Source organism: Hordeum vulgare, chromosome 2H (assembly GCF_904849725.1).
Source record: "Hordeum vulgare subsp. vulgare chromosome 2H, MorexV3_pseudomolecules_assembly, whole genome shotgun sequence".
Taxonomy (NCBI): Eukaryota; Viridiplantae; Streptophyta; class Magnoliopsida; order Poales; family Poaceae; genus Hordeum; species Hordeum vulgare.
In genome coordinates this window covers 577,208,058-577,233,701 of record NC_058519.1, presented here as the reverse complement: position 1 = coordinate 577,233,701, position 25,644 = coordinate 577,208,058, and the positions used below count along the sequence as shown (strand labels likewise).

The window sequence follows — 25,644 nt, the reverse complement described above, 5'->3', positions numbered from 1 at the left end:
TATTTGTTCCTTATGCTTGCCCCTACTACTACTACTACTACTACTACTACTACTAGTGGTTGGGTGTCAAGCGCGGTGGGAAAAGTCACACAGTAATCGTCAAAAATAAAAAAATGAGGTCATATAGATCACGGTCCCGCGTCATCCTTGTCACGTGGCGCAAAAATATATTTGAAAAGGGGAATGCAACACGAGGACTTCCCAGGAGGTCACCCATCCTAGTACTACTCTCGCCCAAGCACGCTTAACTTCGAAGTTCTGATGGGATATGGTGCTTTAGTGCTGGTATGATCGCATCCGACATGCAACTATCTATTTGTTCCTTATGCTTGCCCCTACTACTACTACTACTAGTCGTTGGGTGTCAAGCGCGGTGGGAAAAGTCACACAGTAATCGTCAAAAATAAGAAAATGAGGTCATATAGATCACGCTCCCTCGTCATCCTTGTCACGTGGCGCAAAAATATATTTAAAAAGGGGAATGCAACACGAGGACTTCCCAGGAGGTCACCCATCCTAGTACTACTCTCGCCCAAGCACGCTTAACTTCGGAGTTCTGATGGGATCCGGTGCTTTAGTGCTGGTATGATAGCATCCGACATGTAACTATCTATTTGTTCCTTATGCTTGCCCCTACTACTACTACTACTACTACTACTACTACTACTACTACTAGTGGTTGGGTGTCAAGCGCGGTGGGAAAAGTCACACAGTAATCGTCAAAAATAAGAAAATGAGGTCATATAGATCACGGTCCCGCGTCATCCTTGTCACGTGGCGCAAAAATATATTTAAAAAGGGGAATGCAACACGAGGACTTCCCAGGAGGTCACCCATCCTAGTACTACTCTCGCCCAAGCACGCTTAACTTCGGAGTTCTGATAGGATCCGGTGCTTTAGTGCTGGTATGATCGCATCCGACATGCAACTATCTATTTGTTCCTTATGCTTGCCCCTACTACTACTACTACTACTAGTCGTTGGGTGTCAAGCGCGGTGCGAAAAGTCACACAGTAATCGTCAAAAATAAGAAAATGAGGTCATATAGATCACGCTCCCGCGTCATCCTTGTCACGTGGCGTAAAAATATATTTAAAAAGGGGAATGCAACACGAGGACTTCCCAGGAGGTCACCCATCCTAGTACCACTCTCGCCCAAGCACGCTTAACTTCGGAGTTCTGATGGGATCCGGTGCTTTAGTGCTGGTATGATCGCATCCGACATGCAACTATCTATTTGTTCCTTATGCTTGCCCCTACTACTACTACTACTACTACTAGTCGTTGGGTGTCAAGCGCGGTGGGAAAAGTCACACAGTAATCGTCAAAAATAAGAAAATGAGGTCATATAGATCACGCTCCCGCGTCATCCTTGTCACGTGGCGCAAAAATATATTTAAAAAGGGGAATGCAACACGAGGACTTCCCAGGAGGTCACCCATCCTAGTACTACTCTCGCCCAAGCACGCTTAACTTCGGAGTTCTGATGGGATCCGGTGCTTTAGTGCTGGTATGATCGCATCCGATATGCAACTATCTATTTGTTCCTTATGCTTGCCCCTACTACTACTACTACTACTACTAGTCGTTGGGTGTCAAGCGCGGTGGGAAAAGTCACACAGTAATCGTCAAAAATAAGAAAATGAGGTCATATAGATCACGCTCCCGCGTCATCCTTGTCACGTGGCGCAAAAATATATTTAAAAAGGGGAATGCAACACGAGGACTTCCCAGGAGGTCACCCATCCTAGTACTACTCTCGCCCAAGCACGCTTAACTTCGGAGTTCTAATGGGATCCGGTGCTTTAGTGCTGGTATGATCACATCCGACATGCAACTATCTATTTGTTCCTTATGCTTGCTACTACTACTACTACTACTACTACTACTAGTCGTTGGGTGTCAAGCGCGGTGGGAAAAGTCACACAGTAATCGTCAAAAATAAGAAAATGAGGTCATATAGATCACGCTCCCGCGTCATCCTTGTCACGTGGCGCAAAAATATATTTAAAAAGGGGAATGCAACACGAGGACTTCCCAGGAGGTCACCCATCCTAGTACTACTCTCGCCCAAGCACGCTTAACTTCGAAGTTCTGACGGGATCCGGTGCTTTAGTGCTGGTATGATCGCATCCGACATGCAACTATCTATTTGTTCCTTATGCTTGCCCCTACTACTACTACTACTACTACTAGTCGTTGGGTGTCAAGCGCGGTGGGAAAAGTCACACAGTAATCGTCAAAAATAAGAAAATGAGGTCATATAGATCACGCTCCCGCGTCATCCTTGTCACGTGGCGCAAAAATATATTTAAAAAGGGGAATGCAACACGAGGACTTCCCAGGAGGTCACCCATCCTAGTACTACTCTCGCCCAAGCACGCTTAACTTCGGAGTTCTGATGGGATCCGGTGCTTTAGTGCTGGTATGATCGCATCCGATATGCAACTATCTATTTGTTCCTTATGCTTGCCCCTACTACTACTACTACTACTACTAGTCGTTGGGTGTCAAGCGCGGTGGGAAAAGTCACACAGTAATCGTCAAAAATAAGAAAATGAGGTCATATAGATCACGCTCCCGCGTCATCCTTGTCACGTGGCGCAAAAATATATTTAAAAAGGGGAATGCAACACGAGGACTTCCCAGGAGGTCACCCATCCTAGTACTACTCTCGCCCAAGCACGCTTAACTTCGGAGTTCTAATGGGATCCGGTGCTTTAGTGCTGGTATGATCACATCCGACATGCAACTATCTATTTGTTCCTTATGCTTGCCCCTACTACTACTACTACTACTACTACTACTACTACTACTACTACTACTAGTCGTTGGGTGTCAAGCGCGGTGGGAAAAGTCACACAGTAATCGTCAAAAATAAGAAAATGAGGTCATATAGATCACGGTCCCGCGTCATCCTTGTCACGTGGCGCAAAAATATATTTAAAAAGGGGAATGCAACACGAGGACTTCCCAGGAGGTCACCCATCCTAGTACTACTCTCGCCCAAGCACGCTTAACTTCGAAGTTCTGACGGGATCCGGTGCTTTAGTGCTGGTATGATCGCATCCGACATGCAACTATCTATTTGTTCCTTATGCTTGCCCCTACTACTACTACTACTACTACTACTAGTCGTTGGGTGTCAAGCGCGGTGGGAAAAGTCACACAGTAATCGTCAAAAATAAGAAAATGAGGTCATATAGATCACGCTCCCGCGTCATCCTTGTCACGTGGCGCAAAAATATATTTAAAAAGGGGAATGCAACACGAGGACTTCCCAGGAGGTCACCCATCCTAGTACTACTCTCGCCCAAGCACGCTTAACTTCGGAGTTCTGATGGGATCCGGTGCTTTAGTGCTGGTATGATCGCATCCGACATGCAACTATCTATTTGTTCCTTATGCTTGCCCCTACTACTACTACTACTACTACTACTAGTCGTTGGGTGTCAAGCGCGGTGGGAAAAGTCACACAGTAATCGTCAAAAATAAGAAAATGAGGTCATATAGATCACGCTCCCGCGTCATCCTTGTCACGTGGCGCAAAAATATATTTAAAAAGGGGAATGCAACACAAGGACTTCCGAGGAGGTCACCCATCCTAGTACTACTCTCGCCCAAGCACGCTTAACTTCGGAGTTCTGATTTGATCCGGTGCTTTAGTGCTGGTATGATCGCATCCGACATGCAACTATCTATTTGTTCCTTATGCTTGCCCCTACTACTACTACTACTACTACTACTACTAGTCGTTGGGTGTCAAGCGCGGTGGAAAAAGTCACACAGTAATCGTCAAAAATAAGAAAATGAGGTCATATAGATCACGCTCCCGCGTCATCCTTGTCAGGTGGCGCAAAAATATATTTAAAAAGGGGAATGCAACACGAGGACTTCCCAGGAGGTCACCCATCCTAGTACTACTCTCGCCCAAGCACGCTTAACTTCGAAGTTCTGATGGGATCCGGTGCTTTAGTGCTGGTATGATCGCATCCGACATGTAACTATCTATTTGTTCCTTATGCTTGCCCCTACTACTACTACTACTACTACTACTACTACTACTACTAGTGGTTGGGTGTCAAGCGCGGTGGGAAAAGTCACACAGTAATCGTCAAAAATAAGAAAATGAGGTCATATAGATCACGGTCCCGCGTCATCCTTGTCACGTGGCGCAAAAATATATTTAAAAAGGGGAATGCAACACGAGGACTTCCCAGGAGGTCACCCATCCTAGTACTACTCTCGCCCAAGCACGCTTAACTTCGGAGTTCTGATAGGATCCGGTGCTTTAGTGCTGGTATGATCGCATCCGACATGCAACTATCTATTTGTTCCTTATGCTTGCCCCTACTACTACTACTACTACTAGTCGTTGGGTGTCAAGCGCGGTGCGAAAAGTCACACAGTAATCGTCAAAAATAAGAAAATGAGGTCATATAGATCACGCTCCCGCGTCATCCTTGTCACGTGGCGTAAAAATATATTTAAAAAGGGGAATGCAACACGAGGACTTCCCAGGAGGTCACCCATCCTAGTACCACTCTCGCCCAAGCACGCTTAACTTCGGAGTTCTGATGGGATCCGGTGCTTTAGTGCTGGTATGATCGCATCCGACATGCAACTATCTATTTGTTCCTTATGCTTGCCCCTACTACTACTACTACTACTACTAGTCGTTGGGTGTCAAGCGCGGTGGGAAAAGTCACACAGTAATCGTCAAAAATAAGAAAATGAGGTCATATAGATCACGCTCCCGCGTCATCCTTGTCACGTGGCGCAAAAATATATTTAAAAAGGGGAATGCAACACGAGGACTTCCCAGGAGGTCACCCATCCTAGTACTACTCTCGCCCAAGCACGCTTAACTTCGGAGTTCTGATGGGATCCGGTGCTTTAGTGCTGGTATGATCGCATCCGATATGCAACTATCTATTTGTTCCTTATGCTTGCCCCTACTACTACTACTACTACTACTAGTCGTTGGGTGTCAAGCGCGGTGGGAAAAGTCACACAGTAATCGTCAAAAATAAGAAAATGAGGTCATATAGATCACGCTCCCGCGTCATCCTTGTCACGTGGCGCAAAAATATATTTAAAAAGGGGAATGCAACACGAGGACTTCCCAGGAGGTCACCCATCCTAGTACTACTCTCGCCCAAGCACGCTTAACTTCGGAGTTCTAATGGGATCCGGTGCTTTAGTGCTGGTATGATCACATCCGACATGCAACTATCTATTTGTTCCTTATGCTTGCCCCTACTACTACTACTACTACTACTACTACTACTACTACTACTACTACTACTAGTCGTTGGGTGTCAAGCGCGGTGGGAAAAGTCACACAGTAATCGTCAAAAATAAGAAAATGAGGTCATATAGATCACGGTCCCGCGTCATCCTTGTCACGTGGCGCAAAAATATATTTAAAAAGGGGAATGCAACACGAGGACTTCCCAGGAGGTCACCCATCCTAGTACTACTCTCGCCCAAGCACGCTTAACTTCGAAGTTCTGACGGGATCCGGTGCTTTAGTGCTGGTATGATCGCATCCGACATGCAACTATCTATTTGTTCCTTATGCTTGCCCCTACTACTACTACTACTACTACTACTACTAGTCGTTGGGTGTCAAGCGCGGTGGGAAAAGTCACACAGTAATCGTCAAAAATAAGAAAATGAGGTCATATAGATCACGCTCCCGCGTCATCCTTGTCACGTGGCGCAAAAATATATTTAAAAAGGGGAATGCAACACGAGGACTTCCCAGGAGGTCACCCATCCTAGTACTACTCTCGCCCAAGCACGCTTAACTTCGGAGTTCTGATGGGATCCGGTGCTTTAGTGCTGGTATGATCGCATCCGACATGCAACTATCTATTTGTTCCTTATGCTTGCCCCTACTACTACTACTACTACTACTACTAGTCGTTGGGTGTCAAGCGCGGTGGGAAAAGTCACACAGTAATCGTCAAAAATAAGAAAATGAGGTCATATAGATCACGCTCCCGCGTCATCCTTGTCACGTGGCGCAAAAATATATTTAAAAAGGGGAATGCAACACAAGGACTTCCGAGGAGGTCACCCATCCTAGTACTACTCTCGCCCAAGCACGCTTAACTTCGGAGTTCTGATTTGATCCGGTGCTTTAGTGCTGGTATGATCGCATCCGACATGCAACTATCTATTTGTTCCTTATGCTTGCCCCTACTACTACTACTACTACTACTACTACTAGTCGTTGGGTGTCAAGCGCGGTGGAAAAAGTCACACAGTAATCGTCAAAAATAAGAAAATGAGGTCATATAGATCACGCTCCCGCGTCATCCTTGTCAGGTGGCGCAAAAATATATTTAAAAAGGGGAATGCAACACGAGGACTTCCCAGGAGGTCACCCATCCTAGTACTACTCTCGCCCAAGCACGCTTAACTTCGGAGTTCTGATGGGATCCGGTGCTTTAGTGCTGGTATGATCGCATCCGACATGTAACTATCTATTTGTTCCTTATGCTTGCCCCTACTACTACTACTACTACTACTACTACTACTACTACTACTAGTGGTTGGGTGTCAAGCGCGGTGGGAAAAGTCACACAGTAATCGTCAAAAATAAGAAAATGAGGTCATATAGATCACGGTCCCGCGTCATCCTTGTCACGTGGCGCAAAAATATATTTAAAAAGGGGAATGCAACACGAGGACTTCCCAGGAGGTCACCCATCCTAGTACTACTCTCGCCCAAGCACGCTTAACTTCGGAGTTCTGATAGGATCCGGTGCTTTAGTGCTGGTATGATCGCATCCGACATGCAACTATCTATTTGTTCCTTATGCTTGCCCCTACTACTACTACTACTACTAGTCGTTGGGTGTCAAGCGCGGTGCGAAAAGTCACACAGTAATCGTCAAAAATAAGAAAATGAGGTCATATAGATCACGCTCCCGTGTCATCCTTGTCACGTGGCGTAAAAATATATTTAAAAAGGGGAATGCAACACGAGGACTTCCCAGGAGGTCACCCATCCTAGTACCACTCTCGCCCAAGCACGCTTAACTTCGGAGTTCTGATGGGATCCGGTGCTTTAGTGCTGGTATGATCGCATCCGACATGCAACTATCTATTTGTTCCTTATGCTTGCCCCTACTACTACTACTACTACTACTAGTCGTTGGGTGTCAAGCGCGGTGGGAAAAGTCACACAGTAATCGTCAAAAATAAGAAAATGAGGTCATATAGATCACGCTCCCGCGTCATCCTTGTCACGTGGCGCAAAAATATATTTAAAAAGGGGAATGCAACACGAGGACTTCCCAGGAGGTCACCCATCCTAGTACTACTCTCGCCCAAGCACGCTTAACTTCGGAGTTCTGATGGGATCCGGTGCTTTAGTGCTGGTATGATCGCATCCGATATGCAACTATCTATTTGTTCCTTATGCTTGCCCCTACTACTACTACTACTACTACTAGTCGTTGGGTGTCAAGCGCGGTGGGAAAAGTCACACAGTAATCGTCAAAAATAAGAAAATGAGGTCATATAGATCACGCTCCCGCGTCATCCTTGTCACGTGGCGCAAAAATATATTTAAAAAGGGGAATGCAACACGAGGACTTCCCAGGAGGTCACCCATCCTAGTACTACTCTCGCCCAAGCACGCTTAACTTCGGAGTTCTAATGGGATCCGGTGCTTTAGTGCTGGTATGATCACATCCGACATGCAACTATCTATTTGTTCCTTATGCTTGCCCCTACTACTACTACTACTACTACTACTACTACTACTACTAGTCGTTGGGTGTCAAGCGCGGTGGGAAAAGTCACACAGTAATCGTCAAAAATAAGAAAATGAGGTCATATAGATCACGGTCCCGCGTCATCCTTGTCACGTGGCGCAAAAATATATTTAAAAAGGGGAATGCAACACGAGGACTTCCCAGGAGGTCACCCATCCTAGTACTACTCTCGCCCAAGCACGCTTAACTTCGAAGTTCTGACGGGATCCGGTGCTTTAGTGCTGGTATGATCGCATCCGACATGCAACTATCTATTTGTTCCTTATGCTTGCCCCTACTACTACTACTACTACTACTACTACTAGTCGTTGGGTGTCAAGCGCGGTGGGAAAAGTCACACAGTAATCGTCAAAAATAAGAAAATGAGGTCATATAGATCACGCTCCCGCGTCATCCTTGTCACGTGGCGCAAAAATATATTTAAAAAGGGGAATGCAACACGAGGACTTCCCAGGAGGTCACCCATCCTAGTACTACTCTCGCCCAAGCACGCTTAACTTCGGAGTTCTGATGGGATCCGGTGCTTTAGTGCTGGTATGATCGCATCCGACATGCAACTATCTATTTGTTCCTTATGCTTGCCCCTACTACTACTACTACTACTACTAGTCGTTGGGTGTCAAGCGCGGTGGGAAAAGTCACACAGTAATCGTCAAAAATAAGAAAATGAGGTCATATAGATCACGCTCCCGCGTCATCCTTGTCACGTGGCGCAAAAATATATTTAAAAAGGGGAATGCAACACAAGGACTTCCGAGGAGGTCACCCATCCTAGTACTACTCTCGCCCAAGCACGCTTAACTTCGGAGTTCTGATTTGATCCGGTGCTTTAGTGCTGGTATGATCGCATCCGACATGCAACTATCTATTTGTTCCTTATGCTTGCCCCTACTACTACTACTACTACTACTACTACTAGTCGTTGGGTGTCAAGCGCGGTGGAAAAAGTCACACAGTAATCGTCAAAAATAAGAAAATGAGGTCATATAGATCACGCTCCCGCGTCATCCTTGTCAGGTGGCGCAAAAATATATTTAAAAAGGGGAATGCAACACGAGGACTTCCCAGGAGGTCACCCATCCTAGTACTACTCTCGCCCAAGCACGCTTAACTTCGGAGTTCTGATGGGATCCGGTGCTTTAGTGCTGGTATGATCGCATCCGACATGCAACTATCTATTTGTTCCTTATGCTTGCCCCTACTACTACTACTACTACTACTACTACTACTACTACTACTAGTGGTTGGGTGTCAAGCGCGGTGGGAAAAGTCACACAGTAATCGTCAAAAATAAGAAAATGAGGTCATATAGATCACGGTCCCGCGTCATCCTTGTCACGTGGCGCAAAAATATATTTAAAAAGGGGAATGCAACACGAGGACTTCCCAGGAGGTCACCCATCCTAGTACTACTCTCGCCCAAGCACGCTTAACTTCGGAGTTCTGATAGGATCCGGTGCTTTAGTGCTGGTATGATCGCATCCGACATGCAACTATCTATTTGTTCCTTATGCTTGCCCCTACTACTACTACTACTACTAGTCGTTGGGTGTCAAGCGCGGTGGGAAAAGTCACACAGTAATCGTCAAAAATAAGAAAATGAGGTCATATAGATCACGCTCCCGCGTCATCCTTGTCACGTGGCGCAAAAATATATTTAAAAAGGGGAATGCAACACGAGGACTTCCCAGGAGGTCACCCATCCTAGTACTACTCTCGCCCAAGCACGCTTAACTTCGGAGTTCTGATGGGATCCGGTGCTTTAGTGCTGGTATGATCGCATCCGACATGCAACTATCTATTTGTTCCTTATGCTTGCCCCTACTACTACTACTACTACTACTACTACTACTACTACTACTACTAGTCGTTGGGTGTCAAGCGCGGTGGGAAAAGTCACACAGTAATCGTCAAAAATAAGAAAATGAGGTCATATAGATCACGCTCCCGCGTCATCCTTGTCACGTGGCGCAAAAATATATTTAAAAAGGGGAATGCAACACGAGGACTTCCCAGGAGGTCACCCATCCTAGTACTACTCTCGCCCAAGCACGCTTAACTTCAGAGTTCTGATGGGATCTGGTGCTTTAGTGCTGGTATGATCGCATCCGACATGCAAATATCTATTTGTTCCTTATGCTTGCCCCTACTAATACTACTACTACTACTACTACTACTAGTCGTTGGGTGTCAAGCGCGGTGGGAAAAGTCACACAGTAATCGTCAAAAATAAGAAAATGAGGTCATATAGATCACGGTCCCGCGTCATCCTTGTCACGTGGCGCAAAAATATATTTAAAAAGGGGAATGCAACACGAGGACTTCCCAGGAGGTCACCCATCCTAGTACTACTCTCGCCCAAGCACGCTTAACTTCGGAGTTCTGATGGGATCCGGTGCTTTAGTGCTGGTATGATCGCATCCCACATGAAACTATCTATTTGTTCCTTATGCTTGCCCCTACTACTACTACTACTACTAGTCGTTGGGTGTCAAGCGCGGTGGGAAAAGTCACACAGTAATCGTCAAAAATAAGAAAATGAGGTCATATAGATCACGCTCCCGCGTCATCCTTGTCACGTGGCGCAAAAATATATTTAAAAAGGGGAATGCAACACGAGGACTTCCCAGGAGGTCACCCATCCTAGTACTACTCTCGCCCAAGCACGCTTAACTTCGGAGTTCTGATGGGATCCGGTGCTTTAGTGCTGGTATGATCGCATCCGACATGCAACTATCTATTTGTTCCTTATGCTTGCCCCTACTACTACTACTACTACTACTAGTCGTTGGGTGTCAAGCGCGGTGGGAAAAGTCACACAGTAATCGTCAAAAATAAGAAAATGAGGTCATATAGATCACGCTCCCGCGTCATCCTTGTCAGGTGGCGCAAAAATATATTTAAAAAGGGGAATGCAACACGAGGACTTCCCAGGAGGTCACCCATCCTAGTACTACTCTCGCCCAAGCACGCTTAACTTCGGAGTTCTGATGGGATCCGGTGCTTTAGTGCTGGTATGATCGCATCCGACATGCAACTATCTATTTGTTCCTTATGTTTGCCCCTACTACTACTACTACTACTAGTGGTTGGGTGTCAAGCGCGGTGGGAAAAGTCACACAGTAATTGTCAAAAATAAGAAAATGAGGTCATATAGATCACGGTCCCGCGTCATCCTTGTCACGTGGCGTAAAAATATATTTAAAAAGGGGACTGCAACACGAGGACTTCCCAGGAGGTCACCCATCCTAGTACTACTGTCGCCCAAGCACGCTTAACTTCGGAGTTCTGATGGGATCCGATGCTTTAGTGCTGGTATGATCGCATCCGACATGCAACTATCTATTTGTTCCTTATGCTTGCCCCTACTACTACTACTACTACTAGTCGTTGGGTGTCAAGCGCGGTGGGAAAAGTCACACAGTAATCGTCAAAAATAAGAAAATGAGGTCATATAGATCACGCTCCCGCGTCATCCTTGTCACGTGGCGCAAAAATATATTTAAAAAGGGGAATGCAACACGAGGACTTCCCAGGAGGTCACCCATCCTAGTACTACTCTCGCCCAAGCACGCTTAACTTCGGAGTTCTGATGGGATCCGGTGCTTTAGTGCTGGTATGATCGCATCCGACATGCAACTATCTATTTGTTCCTTATGCTTGCCCCTACTACTACTACTACTACTACTACTACTACTACTACTACTACTAGTCGTTGGGTGTCAAGCGCGGTGGGAAAAGTCACACAGTAATCGTCAAAAATAAGAAAATGAGGTCATATAGATCACGCTCCCGCGTCATCCTTGTCACGTGGCGCAAAAATATATTTAAAAAGGGGAATGCAACACGAGGACTTCCCAGGAGGTCACCCATCCTAGTACTACTCTCGCCCAAGCACGCTTAACTTCGGAGTTCTGATGGGATCTGGTGCTTTAGTGCTGGTATGATCGCATCCGACATGCAAATATCTATTTGTTCCTTATGCTTGCCCCTACTAATACTACTACTACTACTACTACTACTACTAGTCGTTGGGTGTCAAGCGCGGTGGGAAAAGTCACACAGTAATCGTCAAAAATAAGAAAATGAGGTCATATAGATCACGGTCCCGCGTCATCCTTGTCACGTGGCGCAAAAATATATTTAAAAAGGGGAATGCAACACGAGGACTTCCCAGGAGGTCACCCATCCTAGTACTACTCTCGCCCAAGCACGCTTAACTTCGGAGTTCTGATGGGATCCGGTGCTTTAGTGCTGGTATGATCGCATCCGACATGAAACTATCTATTTGTTCCTTATGCTTGCCCCTACTACTACTACTACTACTAGTCGTTGGGTGTCAAGCGCGGTGGGAAAAGTCACACAGTAATCGTCAAAAATAAGAAAATAAGGTCATATAGATCACGCTCCCGCGTCATCCTTGTCACGTGGCGCAAAAATATATTTAAAAAGGGGAATGCAACACGAGGACTTCCCAGGAGGTCACCCATCCTAGTACTACTCTCGCCCAAGCACGCTTAACTTCGGAGTTCTGATGGTATCCGCTGCTTTTGTGCTGGTATGATCGCATCCGACATGAAACTATCTATTTGTTCCTTATGCTTGCCCCTACTACTACTACTACTACTAGTCGTTGGGTGTCAAGCGCGGTGGGAAAAGTCACACAGTAATCGTCAAAAATAAGAAAATGAGGTCATATAGATCACGCTCCCGCGTCATCCTTGTCACGTGACGTAAAAATATATTTAAAAAGGGGAATGCAACACGAGGACTTCCCAGGAGGTCACCCATCCTAGTACTACTCTCGCCCAAGCACGCTTAACTTCGGAGTTCTCGCCCAAGCACGCTTAACTTCGGAGTTCTGATGGGATCCGGTGCTTTAGTGCTGGTATGATCGCATCCGACATGCAACTATCTATTTGTTCCTTATGCTTGCCCCTACTACTACTACTACTACTACTACTACTACTAGTCGTTGGGTGTCAAGCGCGGTGGGAAAAGTCACACAGTAATCGCCAAAAATAAGAAAATGAGGTCATATAGATCACGCTCCCGCGTCATCCTTGTCACGTGGCGCAAAAATATATTTAAAAAGGGGAATGCAACACGAGGACTTCCCAGGAGGTCACCCATCCTAGTACTACTCTCGCCCAAGCACGCTTAACTTCGAAGTTTTGATGGGATCCGGTGCTTTAGTGCTGGTATGATCGCATCCGACATGCAACTATCTATTTGTTCCTTATGCTTGCCCCTACTACTACTACTACTACTACTACTACTAGTCGTTGGGTGTCAAGCGCGGTGGGAAAAGTCACACAGTAATCGTCAAAAATAAGAAAATGAGGTCATATAGATCACGCTCCCGCGTCATCCTTGTCACGTGGCGCAAAAATATATTTAAAAAGGGGAATGCAACACCAGGACTTCCCAGGAGGTCACCCATCCTAGTACTACTCTCGCCCAAGCACGCTTAACTTCGGAGTTCTGATGGGATCCGGTGCTTTAGTGCTGGTATGATCGCATCCGACATGCAACTATCTATTTGTTCCTTATGCTTGCCCCTACTACTACTACTACTACTACTACTAGTGGTTGGGTGTCAAGCGCGGTGGGAAAAGTCACACAGTAATCGTCAAAAATAAGAAAATGAGGTCATATAGATCACGCTCCCGCGTCATCCTTGTCACGTGGCGCAAAAATATATTTAAAAAGGGGAATGCAACACGAGGACTTCCCAGGAGGTCACCCATCCTTGTACTACTCTCGCCCAAGCACGCTTAACTTCGAAGTTCTAATGGGATCCGGTGCTTTAGTGCTGGTATGATCGCATCCGACATGCAACTATCTATTTGTTCCTTATGCTTGCCCCTACTACTACTACTACTACTACTACTACTACTACTACTACTACTACTACTACTACTACTACTACTAGTCGTTGGGTGTCAAGCGCGGTGGGAAAAGTCACACAGTAATCGTCAAAAATAAGAAAATGAGGTCATATAGATCACGCTCCCGCGTCATCCTTGTCACGTGGCGCAAAAATATATTTAAAAAGGGGAATGCAACACGAGGACTTTCCAGGAGGTCACCCATCCTAGTACTACTCTCGCCCAAGCACGCTTAACTTCGGAGTTCTGATGGGATCCGGTGCTTTAGTGCTGGTATGATCGCATCCGACATGTAACTATCTATTTGTTCCTTATGCTTGCCCCTACTACTACTACTACTACTACTACTACTACTAGTCGTTGGGTGTCAAGCGCGGTGGAAAAAGTCACACAGTAATCGTCAAAAATAAGAAAATGAGGTCATATAGATCACGGTCCCGCGTCATCCTTGTCACGTGGCGCAAAAATATATTTAAAAAGGGAATGCAACACGAGGACTTCCCAGGAGGTCACCCATCCTAGTAGTACTCTCGCCCAAGCACACTTAACTTCGGAGTTCCGATGGGATCCGGTGCTTTAGTGCTGGTATGATCGCATCCGACATGCAACTATCTATTTGTTCCTTATGCTTGCCCCTACTACTACTACTACTACTACTACTACTAGTCGTTGGGTGTCAAGCGCGGTGGGAAAAGTCACACAGTAATCGTCAAAAATAAGAAAATGAGGTCATATAGATCACGCTCCCGCGTCATCCTTGTCACGTGGCGCAAAAATATATTTAAAAAGGGGAATGCAACACGAGGACTTCCCAGGAGGTCACCCATCCTAGTACTACTCTCGCCCAAGCACGCTTAACTTCGGAGTTCTGATGGGATCCGGTGCTTTAGTGCTAGTATGATCGCATCCGACATGCAACTATCTATTTGTTCCTTATGCTTGCCCCTACTACTACTACTACTACTACTACTAGTCGTTGGGTGTCAAGCGCGGTGGGAAAAGTCACACAGTGATCGTCAAAAATAAGAAAATGAGGTCATATAGATCACGCTCCCGCATCATCCTTGTCACGTGGCGCAAAAATATATTTAAAAAGGGGAATGCAACACGAGGACTTCCCAGGAGGTCACCCATCCTAGTACTACTCTCGCCCAAGCACGCTTAACTTCGGATTCTGATGGGATCCGGTGCTTTAGTGCTGGTATGATCGCATCCGACATGCAACTATCTATTTGTTCCTTATGCTTGCCCCTACTACTACTACTACTACTACTACTAGTAGTCGTTGGGTGTCAAGCGCGGTGGGAAAAGTCACACAGTAATCGTCAAAAATAAGAAAATGAGGTCATATAGATCACGGTCCCGCATCATCCTTGTCACGTGGTGCAAAAATATATTTAAAAAGGGGAATGCAACACGAGGACTTCCCAGGAGGTCACCCATCCTAGTACTACTCTCGCCCAAGCACGCTTAACTTCGGAGTTCTGATGGGATCCGGTGCTTTAGTGCTGGTATGATCGCATCCGACATGCACCTATCTATTTGTTCCTTATGCTTGCCCCTACTACTACTACTACTACTACTAGTCGTTGGGTGTCAAGCGCGGTGGGAAAAGTCACACAGTAATCGTCAAAAATAAGAAAATGAGGTCATATAGATCACGCTCCCGCGTCATCCTTGTCACGTGGCGCAAAAATATATTTAAAAAGGGGAATGCAACACGAGGACTTCCCAGGAGGTCACCCATCCTAGTACTACTCTCGCCCAAGCACGCTTAACTTCGGAGTTCTGATGGGATCCGGTGCTTTAGTGTTGGTATGATCGCATCCGACATGCAACTATCTATTTGTTCCTTATGCTTGCCCCTACTACTACTACTACTACTACTAGTCGTTGGGTGTCAAGCGCGGTGGGAAAAGTCACACAGTAATCGTCAAAAATAAGAAAATGAGGTCATATAGATCACGGTCTCGCGTCATCCTTGTCACGTGGCGCAAAAATATATTTAAAAAGGGGAATGCAACACGAGGACTTCCCAGGAGGTCACCCATCCTAGTACTACTCTCGCCCAAGCACGCTTAACTTCGGAGTTCTGATGGGATCCGGTGCTTTAGTGCTGGTATGATCGCATCCGACATGCAACTATCTATTTGTTCCTTATGCTTTCCCGTACTACTACTACTACTACTACTACTACTACTACTACTACTAGTCGTTGGGTGTCAAGCGCGGTGGGAAAAGTCACACAGTAATCGTCAAAAATAAGAAAATGAGGTCATATAGATCACGCTCCCGCGTCATCCTTGTCACGTGGCGCAAAAATATATTTAAAAAGGGGAATGCAACACGAGGACTTCCCAGGAGGTCACCCATCCTAGTACTACTCTCGCCCAAGCACGCTTAACTTCGGAGTTCTGATGGGATCCGGTGCTTTAGTGCTAGTATGATCGCATCCGACATGCAACTATCTATTTGTTCCTTATGCTTGCCCCTACTACTACTACTACTACTACTAGTCGTTGGGTGTCAAGCGCGGTGGGAAAAGTCACACAGTGATCGTCAAAAATAAGAAAATGAGGTCATATAGATCACGCTCCCGCATCATCCTTGTCACGTGGCGCAAAAATATATTTAAAAAGGGGAATGCAACACGAGGACTTCCCAGGAGGTCACCCATCCTAGTACTACTCTCGCCCAAGCACGCTTAACTTCGGATTCTGATGGGATCCGGTGCTTTAGTGCTGGTATGATCGCATCCGACATGCAACTATCTATTTGTTCCTTATGCTTGCCCCTACTACTACTACTACTACTACTACTAGTAGTCGTTGGGTGTCAAGCGCGGTGGGAAAAGTCACACAGTAATCGTCAAAAATAAGAAAATGAGGTCATATAGATCACGGTCCCGCATCATCCTTGTCACGTGGTGCAAAAATATATTTAAAAAGGGGAATGCAACACGAGGACTTCCCAGGAGGTCACCCATCCTAGTACTACTCTCGCCCAAGCACGCTTAACTTCGGAGTTCTGATGGGATCCGGTGCTTTAGTGCTGGTATGATCGCATCCGACATGCACCTATCTATTTGTTCCTTATGCTTGCCCCTACTACTACTACTACTACTACTAGTCGTTGGGTGTCAAGCGCGGTGGGAAAAGTCACACAGTAATCGTCAAAAATAAGAAAATGAGGTCATATAGATCACGCTCCCGCGTCATCCTTGTCACGTGGCGCAAAAATATATTTAAAAAGGGGAATGCAACACGAGGACTTCCCAGGAGGTCACCCATCCTAGTACTACTCTCGCCCAAGCACGCTTAACTTCGGAGTTCTGATGGGATCCGGTGCTTTAGTGTTGGTATGATCGCATCCGACATGCAACTATCTATTTGTTCCTTATGCTTGCCCCTACTACTACTACTACTACTAGTCGTTGGGTGTCAAGCGCGGTGGGAAAAGTCACACAGTAATCGTCAAAAATAAGAAAATGAGGTCATATAGATCACGGTCTCGCGTCATCCTTGTCACGTGGCGCAAAAATATATTTAAAAAGGGGAATGCAACACGAGGACTTCCCAGGAGGTCACCCATCCTAGTACTACTCTCGCCCAAGCACGCTTAACTTCGGAGTTCTGATGGGATCCGGTGCTTTAGTGCTGGTATGATCGCATCCGACATGCAACTATCTATTTGTTCCTTATGCTTTCCCGTACTACTACTACTACTACTACTACTACTACTACTACTAGTCGTTGGGTGTCAAGCGCGGTGGGAAAAGTCACACAGTAATCGTCAAAAATAAGAAAATGAGGTCATATAGATCACGCTCCCGCGTCATCCTTGTCATGTGGCGCAAAAATATATTTAAAAAGGGGAATGCAACACGAGGACTTCCCAGCAGGTCACCCATCCTAGTACTACTTTCGCCCAAACACGCTTAACTTCGGAGTTCTGATGGGATCCGGTGCTTTAGTGCTGGTATGATCGCATCCGACATGCAACTATCTATTTGTTCCTTATGCTTGCCCCTACTAGTACTACTACTACTCATACTACTACTAGTCGTTGGGTGTCAAGCGCGGTGGGAAAAGTCACACAGTAATCGTCAAAAATAAGAAAATGAGGTCATATAGATCACGCTCCCGCGTCATCCTTGTCACGTGGCGCAAAAATATATTTAAAAAGGGGAATGCAACACGAGGACTTCCCAGGAGGTCGCCCAAGCACGCTTAACTTCGGAGTTCTGATGGGATCCGGTGCTTTAGTGCTGGTATGATCGCATCCGACATGCAACTATCTATTTGTTCCTTATGCTTGCCCCTACTACTACTACTACTACTACTACTAGTCGTTGGGTGTCAAGCGCGGTGGGAAAAGTCACACAGTAATCGTCAAAAATAAGAAAATGAGGTCATATAGATCACGCTCCCGCGTCATCCTTGTCACGTGGCGCAAAAATATATTTTAAAAGGGGAATGCAACACGAGGACTTTCCAGGAGGTCACCCATCCTAGTACTACTCTCGCCCAAGCACGCTTAACTTCGGAGTTCTGATGGGATCCGGTGCTTTAGTGCTGGTATGATCGCATCCGACATGCAACTATCTATTTGTTCCTTATGCTTTCCCCTACTACTACTACTACTACAACTACTACTACTACTACTACTACTACTACTACTACTACTACTACTACTACTACTACTACTACTACTACTACTACTACTAGTCGTTGGGTGTCAAGCGCGGTGGGAAAAGTCACACAGTAATCGTCAAAAATAATAAAATGAGGTCATATAGATCACGCTCCCGCGTCATCCTTGTCACGTGGCGCAAAAATAGAGGTCACCCATCCTAGTACTACTCTCGCCCAAGCACGCTTAACTTCGGAGTTCTGATGGGATCCGGTGCTTTAGTGCTGGTATGATCGCATCCGACATGCAACTATCTATTTGTTCCTTATGCTTGCCCCTACTACTACTACTACTACTACTACTAGTCGTTGGGTGTCAAGCGCGGTGGGAAAAGTCACACAGTAATCGTCAAAAATAAGAAAATGAGGTCATATAGATCACGCTCCCGCGTCATCCTTGTCACGTGGCGCAAAAATATATTTAAAAAGGGGAATGCAACACGAGGACTTCCCAGGAGGTCACCCATCCTAGTACTACTCTCGCCCAAGCACGCTTAACTTCGGAGTTCTGATGGGATCCGGTGCTTTAGTGCTGGTATGATCGCATCCGACATGCAACTATCTATTTGTTCCTTATGCTTGCCCCTACTACTGCTACTACTACTACTACTAGTCGTTGGGTGTCAAGCGCGGTGGGAAAAGTCACACAGTAATCGTCAAAAATAAGAAAATGAGGTCATATAGATCACGGTCCCGCGTCATCCTTGTCACGTGGCGCAAAAATATATCTAAAAGGGGAATGCAACACGAGGACTTCCCAGGAGGTCACCCATCCTAGTACTACTCTCGCCCAAGCACGCTTAACTTCGGAGTTCTGATGGGATCCGGTGCTTTAGTGCTGGTATGATCGCATCCGACATGCAACTATCTATTTGTTCCTTATGCTTGCCCCTACTACTACTACTACTACTAGTCGTTGGGTGTCAAGCGCGGTGGGAAAAGTCACACAGTAATCGTCAAAAATAAGAAAATGAGGTCATATAGATCACGCTCCCGCGTCATCCTTGTCACGTGGCGCAAAAATATATTTAAAAAGGGGAATGCAACACGAGGACTTCCCAGGAGGTCACCCATCCTAGTACTACTCTCGCCCAAGCACGCTTAACTTCGGAGTTCTGATGGGATCCGGTGCTTTAGTGCTGGTATGATCGCATCCGACATGCAACTATCTATTTGTTCCTTATGCTTGCCCCTACTACTACTACTACTACTAGTCGTTGGGTGTCAAGCGCGGTGGGAAAAGTCACACAGTGATCGTCAAAAATAAGAAAATGAGGTCATATAGATCACGCTCCCGCATCATCCTTGTCACGTGGCGCAAAAATATATTTAAAAAGGGGAATGCAACACGAGGACTTCCCAGGAGGTCACCCATCCTAGTACTACTCTCGCCCAAGCACGCTTAACTTCGGATTCTGATGGGATCCGGTGCTTTAGTGCTGGTATGATCGCATCCGACATGCAACTATCTATTTGTTCCTTATGCTTGCCCCTACTACTAGTACTACTACTACTACTACTAGTCGTTGGGTGTCAAGCGCGGTGGGAAAAGTCACACAGTAATCGTCAAAAATAAGAAAATGAGGTCATATAGATCACGGTCCCGCGTCATCCTTGTCACGTGGTGCAAAAATATATTTAAAAAGGGGAATGCAACACGAGGACTTCCCAGGAGGTCACCCATCATAGTACTACTCTCGCCCAAGCACGCTGAACTTCGGAGTTCTGATGGGATCCGGTGCTTTAGTGCTGGTATGATCGCATCCGACATGCAACTATCTATTTGTTCCTTATGCTTGCCCCTACTACTACTACTACTACTACTAGTCGCTGGGTGTCAAGCACGGTGGGAAAAGTCACACAGTAATCGTCAAAAATAAGAAAATGAGGTCATATAGATCACGCTCCCGCGTCATCCTTGTCACGTGGCGCAAAAATATATTTAAAAAGGGGAATGCAACACGAGGACTTCCCAGGAGGTCACCCATCCTAGTAATACTCTCGCCCAAGCACGCTTAACTTCGGAGTTCTGATGGGATCCGGTGCTTTAGTGTTGGTATGATCGCATCCGACATGCAACTATCTATTTGTTCCTTATGCTTGCCCCTACTACTACTACTAATACTACTACTACTAGTCGTTGGGTGTCAAGCGCGGTGGGAAAAGTCACACAGTAATCGTCAAAAATAAGAAAATGAGGTCATATAGATCACGGTCTCGCGTCATCCTTGTCACGTGGCGCAAAAATATATTTAAAAAGGGGAATGCAACACGAGGACTTCCCAGGAGGTCACCCATCCTAGTACTACTCTCGCCCAAGCACGCTTAACTTCGGAGTTCTGATGGGATCCGGTGCTTTAGTGCTGGTATGATCGCATCCGACATGCAACTATCTATTTGTTCCTTATGCTTTCCCGTACTACTACTACTACTACTACTACTACTACTACTAGTCGTTGGGTGTCAAGCGCGGTGGGAAAAGTCACACAGTAATCGTCAAAAATAAGAAAATGAGGTCATATAGATCACGCTCCCGCGTCATCCTTGTCATGTGGCGCAAAAATATATTTAAAAAGGGGAATGCAACACGAGGACTTCCCAGCAGGTCACCCATCCTAGTACTACTTTCGCCCAAACACGCTTAACTTCGGAGTTCTGATGGGATCCGGTGCTTTAGTGCTGGTATGATCGCATCCGACATGCAACTATCTATTTGTTCCTTATGCTTGCCCCTACTACTACTACTACTACCACTACTACTACTAGTCGTTGGGTGTCAAGCGCGGTGGGAAAAGTCACACAGTAATCGTCAAAAATTAGAAAATGAGTTCATATAGATCACGCTCCCGCGTCATCCTTGTCACGTGGCGCAAAAATATATTTAAAAAGGGGAATGCAACACGAGGACTTCCCAGGAGGTCGCCCAAGCACGCTTAACTTCGGAGTTCTGATGGGATCCGGTGCTTTAGTGCTGGTATGATCGCATCCGACATGCAACTATCTATTTGTTCCTTATGCTTGCCCCTACTACTACTACTACTACTACTACTAGTCGTTGGGTGTCAAGCGCGGTGGGAAAAGTCACACAGTAATCGTCAAAAATAAGAAAATGAGGTCATATAGATCACGCTCCCGCGTCATCCTTGTCACGTGGCGCAAAAATATATTTTAAAAGGGGAATGCAACACGAGGACTTTCCAGGAGGTTACCCATCCTAGTACTACTCTCGCCCAAGCACGCTTAACTTCGGAGTTCTGATGGGATCCGGTGCTTTAGTGCTGGTATGATCGCATCCGACATGCAACTATCTATTGTTCCTTATGCTTTCCCCTACTACAACTACTACTACAACTACTACTACTACTACTACTACTACTACTACTACTACTACTACTACTACTAGTCATTGGGTGTCAAGCGCGGTGGGAAAAGTCACACAGTAATCGTCAAAAATAATAAAATGAGGTCATATAGATCACGCTCCCGCGTCATCCTTGTCACGTGGCGCAAAAATAGAGGTCACCCATCCTAGTACTACTCTCGCCCAAGCACGCTTAACTTCGGAGTTCTGATGGGATCCGGTGCTTTAGTGCTGGTATGATCGCATCCGACATGCAACTATCTATTTGTTCCTTATGCTTGCCCCTACTACTGCTACTACTACTACTACTAGTCGTTGGGTGTCAAGCGCGGTGGGAAAAGTCACACAGTAATCGTCAAAAATAAGAAAATGAGGTCATATAGATCACGCTCCCGCGTCATCCTTGTCACGTGGCGCAAAAATATATTTAAAAAGGGGAATGCAACACGAGGACTTCCCAGGAGGTCACCCATCCTAGTACTACTCTCGCCCAAGCACGCTTAACTTCGGAGAGGTCACCCATCCTAGTACTACTCTCGCCCAAGCACGCTTAACTTCGGAGTTCTGATGGGATCCGGTGCTTTAGTGCTGGTATGATCGCATCCGACATGCAACTATCTATTTGTTCCTTATGCTTGCCCCTACTACTACTACTACTACTACTACTAGTCGTTGGGTGTCAAGCGCGGTGGGAAAAGTCACACAGTAATCGTCAAAAAATAAGAAAATGAGGTCATATAGATCACGCTCCCGCGTCATCCTTGTCACGTGGCGCAAAAATATATTTAAAAAGGGGAATGCAACACGAGGACTTCCCAGGAGGTCATCCATCCTAGTACTACTCTCGCCCAAGCACGCTTAACTTCGGAGTTCTGATGGGATCCGGTGCTTTAGTGCTGGTATGATCGCATCCGACATGCAACTATCTATTTGTTCCTTATGCTTGCCCCTACTACTACTACTACTACTAGTCGTTGGGTGTCAAGCGCGGTGGGAAAAGTCACACAGTAATCGTCAAAAATAAGAAAATGAGGTCATATAGATCACGGTCCCGCGTCATCCTTGTCACGTGGCGCCAAAATATATTTAAAAAGGGGAATGCAACACGAGGACTTCCCAGGAGGTCACCCATCCTAGTACTACTCTCGCCCAAGCACGCTTAACTTCGGAGTTCTGATGGGATCCGGTTCTTTAGTGCTGGTATGATCGCATCCGACATGCAACTATCTATTTGTTCCTTATGCTTGCCCCTACTACTACTACTACTACTACTACTACTACTACTACTACTAGTCGTTGGGTGTCAAGCGCGGTGGGAAAAGTCACACAGTAATCGTCAAAAATAAGTAAATGAGGTCATATAGATCACGCCCCCGCGTCATCCTTGTCACGTGGCGCAAAAATATATTTAAAAAGGGGAATGCAACACGAGGACTTCCCAGGAGGTCACCCATCCTAGTACTACTCTCGCCCAAGCACGCTTAACTTCGGAGTTCTGATGGGATCCGGTGCTTTAGTGCTGGTATGATCGCATCCGACATGCAACTATCTATTTGTTCCTTATGCTTGCCCCTACTACTACTACTACTACTACCACTACTAGTCGTTGGGTGTCAAGCGCGGTGGGAAAAGTCACACAGTAATCGTCAAAAATAAGAAAATGAGGTCATATAGATCACGGTCCCGCGTCATCCTTGTCACGTGGCGCAAAAGTATATTTAAAAAGGGGAATGCAACACGAGGACTTCCCAGGAGGTCACCCATCCTAGTACTACTCTCGCCCAAGCACGGTTAACTTCGGAGTTCTAATGGGATCCGGTGCTTTAGTGCTGGTATGATCACATCCGACATGCAACTATCTATTTGTTCCTTATGCTTGCCCCTACTACTACTACTACCACTACTACTACTAGTCGTTGGGTTTCAAGCGCGGTGGGAAAAGTCACACAGTAATCGTCAAAAATAAGAAAATGAGGTCATATAGATCACGCTCCCGCGTCATCCTTGTCACGTGGCGCAAAAATATATTTAAAAAGGGGAATGCAACACAAGGACTTCCGAGGAGGTCACCCATCCTAGTACTACTCTCGCCCAAGCACGCTTAACTTCGGAGTTCTGATGGGATCCGGTGCTTTAGTGCTGGTATGATCGCATCCGACATGCAACTATCTATTTGTTCCTTATGCTTGCCCCTACTACTACTACTACTACTAGTCGTTGGGTGTCAAGCGCGGTGGGAAAAGTCACACAGTAATCGTCAAAAATAAGAAAATGAGGTCATATAGATCACGCTCCCGCGTCATCCTTGTCACGTGGCGCAAAAATATATTTAAAAAGGGGAATGCAACACAAGGACTTCCCAGGAGGTCACCCATCCTAGTACTACTCTCGCCCAAGCACGCTTAACTTCGGAGTTCTGATGGGATCCGATGCTTTAGTGCTGGTATGATCGCATCCAACATGCAACTATCTATTTGTTCCTTATGCTTTCCCCTACTACTACTACTACTCCTACTACTCCTACTCCTACTACTACTACTACTACTACTACTACTACTACTACTACTACTATTAGTCGTTGGGTGTCAAGCGCGGTGGGAAAAGTCACACAGTAATCGTCAAAAATAAGAAAATGAGGTCATATAGATCACGGTCCCGCGTCATCCTTGTCACGTGGCGCAAAAATATATTTAAAAAGGGGAATGCAACACGAGGACTTCCCAGGAGGTCACCCATCCTAGTACTACTCTCGCCCAAGCACGCTTAACTTCAGAGTTCTGATGGGATCCGGTGCTTTAGTGCTGGTATGATCGCATCCGACATGCAACTATCTATTTGTTCATTATGCTTGCCCCTACTACTACTACTACTACTAGTACTACTACTAGTCGTTGGGTGTCAAGCGCGGTGGGAAAAGTCACACAGTAATCGTCAAAAATAAGAAAATGAGGTCATATAGATCACGCTCCCGCGTCATCCTTGTCACGTGGCGCAAAAATATATTTAAAAAGGGGAATGCAATACGAGGACTTCCCAGGAGGTCACCCATCCTAGTACTTCTCTCGCCCAAGCACGCTTAACTTCGGAGTTCTGATGGGATTCGGTGCTTTAGTGCTGGTATGATCGCATCCGACATGCAACTATCTATTTGTTCCTTATGCTTGCCCCTACTACTACTACTACTACTACTACTACTACTACTAGTCGTTGGGTGTCAAGCGCGGTGGGAAAAGTCACACTGTAATCGTCAAAAATAAGAAAATGAGGTCATATAGATCACGGTCCCGCGTCATCCTTGTCACGTGGCGCAAAAATATATTTAAAAAGGGGAATGCAACACGAGGACTTCCCAGGAGGTCACCCATCCTAGTACTACTCTCGCCCAAGCATGCTTAACTTCGGAGTTCTGATGGGATCCGGTGCTTTAGTGCTGGTATGATCGCATCCGACATGCAACTATCTATTTGTTCCTTATGCTTGCCCCTACTACTACTACTACTACTACTACTACTACTACTACTAGTCGTTGGGTGTCAAGCGCGGTGGGAAAAGTCACACAGTAATCGTCAAAAATAAGAAAATGAGGTCATATAGATCACGCTCCCGCGTCATCCTTGTCACGTGGCGCAAAAATATATTTAAAAAAGGGAATGCAACACAAGGACTTCCCAGGAGGTCACCCATCCTAGTATTACTCTCGCCCAAGCACGCTTAACTTCGGAGTTCTGATGGGATCCAGTGCTTTAGTGCTGGTATGATCGCATCCGACATGCAACTATCTATTTGTTCCTTATGCTTGCCCCTACTACTACTACTACTACTAGTCGTTGGGTGTCAAGCGCGGTGGGAAAAGTCACACGGTAATCGTCAAAAATAAGAAAATGAGGTCATATAGATCACGGTCCCGC

At 46.0% G+C, this 25,644-nt stretch overlaps 76 non-coding genes and 6 pseudogenes across 76 annotated transcripts; all 82 read right to left on the bottom strand.

Annotated features, from left to right (window-relative positions):
* Positions 1-180: 180 nt before the first annotated feature.
* Positions 181-299, bottom strand: LOC123431905. The gene has a single exon (XR_006623507.1). It is a non-coding gene; the product is annotated as a 5S ribosomal RNA (ribosomal RNA).
* A 179-nt stretch (positions 300-478) lies between these two features.
* LOC123436384 lies at positions 479-597 on the bottom strand. The gene has a single exon (XR_006627611.1). It is a non-coding gene; the product is annotated as a 5S ribosomal RNA (ribosomal RNA).
* A 203-nt stretch (positions 598-800) lies between these two features.
* On the bottom strand, positions 801-919 carry LOC123437095. The gene has a single exon (XR_006628295.1). It is a non-coding gene; the product is annotated as a 5S ribosomal RNA (ribosomal RNA).
* A 182-nt stretch (positions 920-1,101) lies between these two features.
* LOC123435890 lies at positions 1,102-1,220 on the bottom strand. Its single transcript, XR_006627135.1, has one exon. It is a non-coding gene; the product is annotated as a 5S ribosomal RNA (ribosomal RNA).
* A 185-nt stretch (positions 1,221-1,405) lies between these two features.
* Positions 1,406-1,524, bottom strand: LOC123434501. The gene has a single exon (XR_006625784.1). It is a non-coding gene; the product is annotated as a 5S ribosomal RNA (ribosomal RNA).
* A 185-nt stretch (positions 1,525-1,709) lies between these two features.
* LOC123435621 lies at positions 1,710-1,828 on the bottom strand. The gene has a single exon (XR_006626865.1). It is a non-coding gene; the product is annotated as a 5S ribosomal RNA (ribosomal RNA).
* A 188-nt stretch (positions 1,829-2,016) lies between these two features.
* LOC123437346 lies at positions 2,017-2,135 on the bottom strand. Its single transcript, XR_006628531.1, has one exon. It is a non-coding gene; the product is annotated as a 5S ribosomal RNA (ribosomal RNA).
* A 185-nt stretch (positions 2,136-2,320) lies between these two features.
* On the bottom strand, positions 2,321-2,439 carry LOC123434500. Its single transcript, XR_006625783.1, has one exon. It is a non-coding gene; the product is annotated as a 5S ribosomal RNA (ribosomal RNA).
* Positions 2,440-2,624: 185 nt separating this feature from the next.
* LOC123435620 lies at positions 2,625-2,743 on the bottom strand. The gene has a single exon (XR_006626864.1). It is a non-coding gene; the product is annotated as a 5S ribosomal RNA (ribosomal RNA).
* Positions 2,744-2,952: 209 nt separating this feature from the next.
* On the bottom strand, positions 2,953-3,071 carry LOC123437345. Its single transcript, XR_006628530.1, has one exon. It is a non-coding gene; the product is annotated as a 5S ribosomal RNA (ribosomal RNA).
* A 188-nt stretch (positions 3,072-3,259) lies between these two features.
* Positions 3,260-3,378, bottom strand: LOC123434499. Its single transcript, XR_006625782.1, has one exon. It is a non-coding gene; the product is annotated as a 5S ribosomal RNA (ribosomal RNA).
* Positions 3,379-3,566: 188 nt separating this feature from the next.
* On the bottom strand, positions 3,567-3,685 carry LOC123432820. The gene has a single exon (XR_006624391.1). It is a non-coding gene; the product is annotated as a 5S ribosomal RNA (ribosomal RNA).
* A 191-nt stretch (positions 3,686-3,876) lies between these two features.
* On the bottom strand, positions 3,877-3,995 carry LOC123436573. The gene has a single exon (XR_006627790.1). It is a non-coding gene; the product is annotated as a 5S ribosomal RNA (ribosomal RNA).
* Positions 3,996-4,195: 200 nt separating this feature from the next.
* LOC123437094 lies at positions 4,196-4,314 on the bottom strand. Its single transcript, XR_006628294.1, has one exon. It is a non-coding gene; the product is annotated as a 5S ribosomal RNA (ribosomal RNA).
* A 182-nt stretch (positions 4,315-4,496) lies between these two features.
* Positions 4,497-4,615, bottom strand: LOC123435889. The gene has a single exon (XR_006627134.1). It is a non-coding gene; the product is annotated as a 5S ribosomal RNA (ribosomal RNA).
* A 185-nt stretch (positions 4,616-4,800) lies between these two features.
* On the bottom strand, positions 4,801-4,919 carry LOC123434497. Its single transcript, XR_006625780.1, has one exon. It is a non-coding gene; the product is annotated as a 5S ribosomal RNA (ribosomal RNA).
* A 185-nt stretch (positions 4,920-5,104) lies between these two features.
* Positions 5,105-5,223, bottom strand: LOC123435619. The gene has a single exon (XR_006626863.1). It is a non-coding gene; the product is annotated as a 5S ribosomal RNA (ribosomal RNA).
* A 212-nt stretch (positions 5,224-5,435) lies between these two features.
* Positions 5,436-5,554, bottom strand: LOC123437344. Its single transcript, XR_006628529.1, has one exon. It is a non-coding gene; the product is annotated as a 5S ribosomal RNA (ribosomal RNA).
* Positions 5,555-5,745: 191 nt separating this feature from the next.
* On the bottom strand, positions 5,746-5,864 carry LOC123434496. The gene has a single exon (XR_006625779.1). It is a non-coding gene; the product is annotated as a 5S ribosomal RNA (ribosomal RNA).
* Positions 5,865-6,052: 188 nt separating this feature from the next.
* Positions 6,053-6,171, bottom strand: LOC123432819. The gene has a single exon (XR_006624390.1). It is a non-coding gene; the product is annotated as a 5S ribosomal RNA (ribosomal RNA).
* A 191-nt stretch (positions 6,172-6,362) lies between these two features.
* Positions 6,363-6,481, bottom strand: LOC123434495. Its single transcript, XR_006625778.1, has one exon. It is a non-coding gene; the product is annotated as a 5S ribosomal RNA (ribosomal RNA).
* A 203-nt stretch (positions 6,482-6,684) lies between these two features.
* Positions 6,685-6,803, bottom strand: LOC123437093. The gene has a single exon (XR_006628293.1). It is a non-coding gene; the product is annotated as a 5S ribosomal RNA (ribosomal RNA).
* A 182-nt stretch (positions 6,804-6,985) lies between these two features.
* On the bottom strand, positions 6,986-7,104 carry LOC123435888. Its single transcript, XR_006627133.1, has one exon. It is a non-coding gene; the product is annotated as a 5S ribosomal RNA (ribosomal RNA).
* A 185-nt stretch (positions 7,105-7,289) lies between these two features.
* LOC123434494 lies at positions 7,290-7,408 on the bottom strand. Its single transcript, XR_006625777.1, has one exon. It is a non-coding gene; the product is annotated as a 5S ribosomal RNA (ribosomal RNA).
* A 185-nt stretch (positions 7,409-7,593) lies between these two features.
* Positions 7,594-7,712, bottom strand: LOC123435618. Its single transcript, XR_006626862.1, has one exon. It is a non-coding gene; the product is annotated as a 5S ribosomal RNA (ribosomal RNA).
* A 200-nt stretch (positions 7,713-7,912) lies between these two features.
* On the bottom strand, positions 7,913-8,031 carry LOC123437343. The gene has a single exon (XR_006628528.1). It is a non-coding gene; the product is annotated as a 5S ribosomal RNA (ribosomal RNA).
* Positions 8,032-8,222: 191 nt separating this feature from the next.
* LOC123434493 lies at positions 8,223-8,341 on the bottom strand. Its single transcript, XR_006625776.1, has one exon. It is a non-coding gene; the product is annotated as a 5S ribosomal RNA (ribosomal RNA).
* A 185-nt stretch (positions 8,342-8,526) lies between these two features.
* Positions 8,527-8,645, bottom strand: LOC123432818. The gene has a single exon (XR_006624388.1). It is a non-coding gene; the product is annotated as a 5S ribosomal RNA (ribosomal RNA).
* Positions 8,646-8,836: 191 nt separating this feature from the next.
* On the bottom strand, positions 8,837-8,955 carry LOC123434492. Its single transcript, XR_006625775.1, has one exon. It is a non-coding gene; the product is annotated as a 5S ribosomal RNA (ribosomal RNA).
* Positions 8,956-9,158: 203 nt separating this feature from the next.
* On the bottom strand, positions 9,159-9,277 carry LOC123437091. The gene has a single exon (XR_006628292.1). It is a non-coding gene; the product is annotated as a 5S ribosomal RNA (ribosomal RNA).
* Positions 9,278-9,459: 182 nt separating this feature from the next.
* On the bottom strand, positions 9,460-9,578 carry LOC123434490. The gene has a single exon (XR_006625774.1). It is a non-coding gene; the product is annotated as a 5S ribosomal RNA (ribosomal RNA).
* A 206-nt stretch (positions 9,579-9,784) lies between these two features.
* LOC123435112 lies at positions 9,785-9,903 on the bottom strand. The gene has a single exon (XR_006626373.1). It is a non-coding gene; the product is annotated as a 5S ribosomal RNA (ribosomal RNA).
* Positions 9,904-10,097: 194 nt separating this feature from the next.
* Positions 10,098-10,216, bottom strand: LOC123434489. Its single transcript, XR_006625773.1, has one exon. It is a non-coding gene; the product is annotated as a 5S ribosomal RNA (ribosomal RNA).
* A 182-nt stretch (positions 10,217-10,398) lies between these two features.
* Positions 10,399-10,517, bottom strand: LOC123434488. The gene has a single exon (XR_006625772.1). It is a non-coding gene; the product is annotated as a 5S ribosomal RNA (ribosomal RNA).
* A 185-nt stretch (positions 10,518-10,702) lies between these two features.
* Positions 10,703-10,821, bottom strand: LOC123434487. The gene has a single exon (XR_006625771.1). It is a non-coding gene; the product is annotated as a 5S ribosomal RNA (ribosomal RNA).
* Positions 10,822-11,003: 182 nt separating this feature from the next.
* On the bottom strand, positions 11,004-11,122 carry LOC123432872. The gene has a single exon (XR_006624441.1). It is a non-coding gene; the product is annotated as a 5S ribosomal RNA (ribosomal RNA).
* A 182-nt stretch (positions 11,123-11,304) lies between these two features.
* On the bottom strand, positions 11,305-11,423 carry LOC123434485. The gene has a single exon (XR_006625769.1). It is a non-coding gene; the product is annotated as a 5S ribosomal RNA (ribosomal RNA).
* A 206-nt stretch (positions 11,424-11,629) lies between these two features.
* Positions 11,630-11,748, bottom strand: LOC123436132. Its single transcript, XR_006627367.1, has one exon. It is a non-coding gene; the product is annotated as a 5S ribosomal RNA (ribosomal RNA).
* Positions 11,749-11,945: 197 nt separating this feature from the next.
* LOC123434484 lies at positions 11,946-12,064 on the bottom strand. Its single transcript, XR_006625768.1, has one exon. It is a non-coding gene; the product is annotated as a 5S ribosomal RNA (ribosomal RNA).
* A 182-nt stretch (positions 12,065-12,246) lies between these two features.
* LOC123432797 lies at positions 12,247-12,365 on the bottom strand. The gene has a single exon (XR_006624366.1). It is a non-coding gene; the product is annotated as a 5S ribosomal RNA (ribosomal RNA).
* Positions 12,366-12,547: 182 nt separating this feature from the next.
* Positions 12,548-12,695, bottom strand: LOC123432589 (annotated as a pseudogene).
* Positions 12,696-12,889: 194 nt separating this feature from the next.
* Positions 12,890-13,008, bottom strand: LOC123431821. Its single transcript, XR_006623407.1, has one exon. It is a non-coding gene; the product is annotated as a 5S ribosomal RNA (ribosomal RNA).
* Positions 13,009-13,199: 191 nt separating this feature from the next.
* LOC123437295 lies at positions 13,200-13,318 on the bottom strand. Its single transcript, XR_006628483.1, has one exon. It is a non-coding gene; the product is annotated as a 5S ribosomal RNA (ribosomal RNA).
* Positions 13,319-13,506: 188 nt separating this feature from the next.
* Positions 13,507-13,625, bottom strand: LOC123431747. The gene has a single exon (XR_006623335.1). It is a non-coding gene; the product is annotated as a 5S ribosomal RNA (ribosomal RNA).
* A 227-nt stretch (positions 13,626-13,852) lies between these two features.
* On the bottom strand, positions 13,853-13,971 carry LOC123436979. The gene has a single exon (XR_006628184.1). It is a non-coding gene; the product is annotated as a 5S ribosomal RNA (ribosomal RNA).
* A 193-nt stretch (positions 13,972-14,164) lies between these two features.
* Positions 14,165-14,283, bottom strand: LOC123431546. Its single transcript, XR_006623138.1, has one exon. It is a non-coding gene; the product is annotated as a 5S ribosomal RNA (ribosomal RNA).
* A 191-nt stretch (positions 14,284-14,474) lies between these two features.
* Positions 14,475-14,593, bottom strand: LOC123435632. The gene has a single exon (XR_006626876.1). It is a non-coding gene; the product is annotated as a 5S ribosomal RNA (ribosomal RNA).
* Positions 14,594-14,781: 188 nt separating this feature from the next.
* LOC123431763 lies at positions 14,782-14,899 on the bottom strand. The gene has a single exon (XR_006623349.1). It is a non-coding gene; the product is annotated as a 5S ribosomal RNA (ribosomal RNA).
* Positions 14,900-15,090: 191 nt separating this feature from the next.
* On the bottom strand, positions 15,091-15,209 carry LOC123434483. The gene has a single exon (XR_006625767.1). It is a non-coding gene; the product is annotated as a 5S ribosomal RNA (ribosomal RNA).
* A 185-nt stretch (positions 15,210-15,394) lies between these two features.
* Positions 15,395-15,513, bottom strand: LOC123437418. Its single transcript, XR_006628599.1, has one exon. It is a non-coding gene; the product is annotated as a 5S ribosomal RNA (ribosomal RNA).
* A 185-nt stretch (positions 15,514-15,698) lies between these two features.
* LOC123434482 lies at positions 15,699-15,817 on the bottom strand. The gene has a single exon (XR_006625766.1). It is a non-coding gene; the product is annotated as a 5S ribosomal RNA (ribosomal RNA).
* A 203-nt stretch (positions 15,818-16,020) lies between these two features.
* Positions 16,021-16,139, bottom strand: LOC123435631. The gene has a single exon (XR_006626875.1). It is a non-coding gene; the product is annotated as a 5S ribosomal RNA (ribosomal RNA).
* Positions 16,140-16,324: 185 nt separating this feature from the next.
* Positions 16,325-16,442, bottom strand: LOC123431762. Its single transcript, XR_006623348.1, has one exon. It is a non-coding gene; the product is annotated as a 5S ribosomal RNA (ribosomal RNA).
* Positions 16,443-16,633: 191 nt separating this feature from the next.
* Positions 16,634-16,752, bottom strand: LOC123434481. The gene has a single exon (XR_006625765.1). It is a non-coding gene; the product is annotated as a 5S ribosomal RNA (ribosomal RNA).
* Positions 16,753-16,937: 185 nt separating this feature from the next.
* On the bottom strand, positions 16,938-17,056 carry LOC123437417. Its single transcript, XR_006628598.1, has one exon. It is a non-coding gene; the product is annotated as a 5S ribosomal RNA (ribosomal RNA).
* Positions 17,057-17,238: 182 nt separating this feature from the next.
* Positions 17,239-17,357, bottom strand: LOC123434480. Its single transcript, XR_006625764.1, has one exon. It is a non-coding gene; the product is annotated as a 5S ribosomal RNA (ribosomal RNA).
* Positions 17,358-17,557: 200 nt separating this feature from the next.
* LOC123432145 lies at positions 17,558-17,676 on the bottom strand. Its single transcript, XR_006623742.1, has one exon. It is a non-coding gene; the product is annotated as a 5S ribosomal RNA (ribosomal RNA).
* A 194-nt stretch (positions 17,677-17,870) lies between these two features.
* On the bottom strand, positions 17,871-17,968 carry LOC123433565 (annotated as a pseudogene).
* Positions 17,969-18,156: 188 nt separating this feature from the next.
* LOC123436978 lies at positions 18,157-18,275 on the bottom strand. The gene has a single exon (XR_006628183.1). It is a non-coding gene; the product is annotated as a 5S ribosomal RNA (ribosomal RNA).
* A 229-nt stretch (positions 18,276-18,504) lies between these two features.
* LOC123433524 lies at positions 18,505-18,617 on the bottom strand (annotated as a pseudogene).
* Positions 18,618-18,805: 188 nt separating this feature from the next.
* LOC123434479 lies at positions 18,806-18,924 on the bottom strand. The gene has a single exon (XR_006625763.1). It is a non-coding gene; the product is annotated as a 5S ribosomal RNA (ribosomal RNA).
* A 187-nt stretch (positions 18,925-19,111) lies between these two features.
* On the bottom strand, positions 19,112-19,230 carry LOC123434478. Its single transcript, XR_006625762.1, has one exon. It is a non-coding gene; the product is annotated as a 5S ribosomal RNA (ribosomal RNA).
* A 182-nt stretch (positions 19,231-19,412) lies between these two features.
* LOC123434477 lies at positions 19,413-19,531 on the bottom strand. Its single transcript, XR_006625761.1, has one exon. It is a non-coding gene; the product is annotated as a 5S ribosomal RNA (ribosomal RNA).
* A 182-nt stretch (positions 19,532-19,713) lies between these two features.
* On the bottom strand, positions 19,714-19,831 carry LOC123431759. Its single transcript, XR_006623346.1, has one exon. It is a non-coding gene; the product is annotated as a 5S ribosomal RNA (ribosomal RNA).
* Positions 19,832-20,022: 191 nt separating this feature from the next.
* LOC123437978 lies at positions 20,023-20,141 on the bottom strand. The gene has a single exon (XR_006629137.1). It is a non-coding gene; the product is annotated as a 5S ribosomal RNA (ribosomal RNA).
* A 185-nt stretch (positions 20,142-20,326) lies between these two features.
* On the bottom strand, positions 20,327-20,445 carry LOC123432132. The gene has a single exon (XR_006623730.1). It is a non-coding gene; the product is annotated as a 5S ribosomal RNA (ribosomal RNA).
* A 191-nt stretch (positions 20,446-20,636) lies between these two features.
* Positions 20,637-20,755, bottom strand: LOC123434476. Its single transcript, XR_006625760.1, has one exon. It is a non-coding gene; the product is annotated as a 5S ribosomal RNA (ribosomal RNA).
* Positions 20,756-20,952: 197 nt separating this feature from the next.
* LOC123432144 lies at positions 20,953-21,071 on the bottom strand. Its single transcript, XR_006623741.1, has one exon. It is a non-coding gene; the product is annotated as a 5S ribosomal RNA (ribosomal RNA).
* Positions 21,072-21,265: 194 nt separating this feature from the next.
* On the bottom strand, positions 21,266-21,363 carry LOC123433564 (annotated as a pseudogene).
* A 188-nt stretch (positions 21,364-21,551) lies between these two features.
* Positions 21,552-21,670, bottom strand: LOC123438024. Its single transcript, XR_006629185.1, has one exon. It is a non-coding gene; the product is annotated as a 5S ribosomal RNA (ribosomal RNA).
* A 201-nt stretch (positions 21,671-21,871) lies between these two features.
* LOC123433510 lies at positions 21,872-21,984 on the bottom strand (annotated as a pseudogene).
* A 188-nt stretch (positions 21,985-22,172) lies between these two features.
* LOC123433049 lies at positions 22,173-22,341 on the bottom strand (annotated as a pseudogene).
* Positions 22,342-22,530: 189 nt separating this feature from the next.
* LOC123435984 lies at positions 22,531-22,649 on the bottom strand. The gene has a single exon (XR_006627225.1). It is a non-coding gene; the product is annotated as a 5S ribosomal RNA (ribosomal RNA).
* A 182-nt stretch (positions 22,650-22,831) lies between these two features.
* LOC123437159 lies at positions 22,832-22,950 on the bottom strand. The gene has a single exon (XR_006628355.1). It is a non-coding gene; the product is annotated as a 5S ribosomal RNA (ribosomal RNA).
* A 203-nt stretch (positions 22,951-23,153) lies between these two features.
* LOC123434473 lies at positions 23,154-23,272 on the bottom strand. The gene has a single exon (XR_006625758.1). It is a non-coding gene; the product is annotated as a 5S ribosomal RNA (ribosomal RNA).
* A 191-nt stretch (positions 23,273-23,463) lies between these two features.
* Positions 23,464-23,582, bottom strand: LOC123438053. Its single transcript, XR_006629216.1, has one exon. It is a non-coding gene; the product is annotated as a 5S ribosomal RNA (ribosomal RNA).
* Positions 23,583-23,773: 191 nt separating this feature from the next.
* On the bottom strand, positions 23,774-23,892 carry LOC123437477. The gene has a single exon (XR_006628654.1). It is a non-coding gene; the product is annotated as a 5S ribosomal RNA (ribosomal RNA).
* Positions 23,893-24,074: 182 nt separating this feature from the next.
* On the bottom strand, positions 24,075-24,193 carry LOC123437526. The gene has a single exon (XR_006628701.1). It is a non-coding gene; the product is annotated as a 5S ribosomal RNA (ribosomal RNA).
* Positions 24,194-24,435: 242 nt separating this feature from the next.
* LOC123435822 lies at positions 24,436-24,554 on the bottom strand. Its single transcript, XR_006627067.1, has one exon. It is a non-coding gene; the product is annotated as a 5S ribosomal RNA (ribosomal RNA).
* A 194-nt stretch (positions 24,555-24,748) lies between these two features.
* Positions 24,749-24,867, bottom strand: LOC123438338. The gene has a single exon (XR_006629486.1). It is a non-coding gene; the product is annotated as a 5S ribosomal RNA (ribosomal RNA).
* A 197-nt stretch (positions 24,868-25,064) lies between these two features.
* On the bottom strand, positions 25,065-25,183 carry LOC123436795. Its single transcript, XR_006628005.1, has one exon. It is a non-coding gene; the product is annotated as a 5S ribosomal RNA (ribosomal RNA).
* Positions 25,184-25,383: 200 nt separating this feature from the next.
* Positions 25,384-25,502, bottom strand: LOC123431587. Its single transcript, XR_006623178.1, has one exon. It is a non-coding gene; the product is annotated as a 5S ribosomal RNA (ribosomal RNA).
* Between the last annotated feature and the right edge of the window lie 142 nt (positions 25,503-25,644).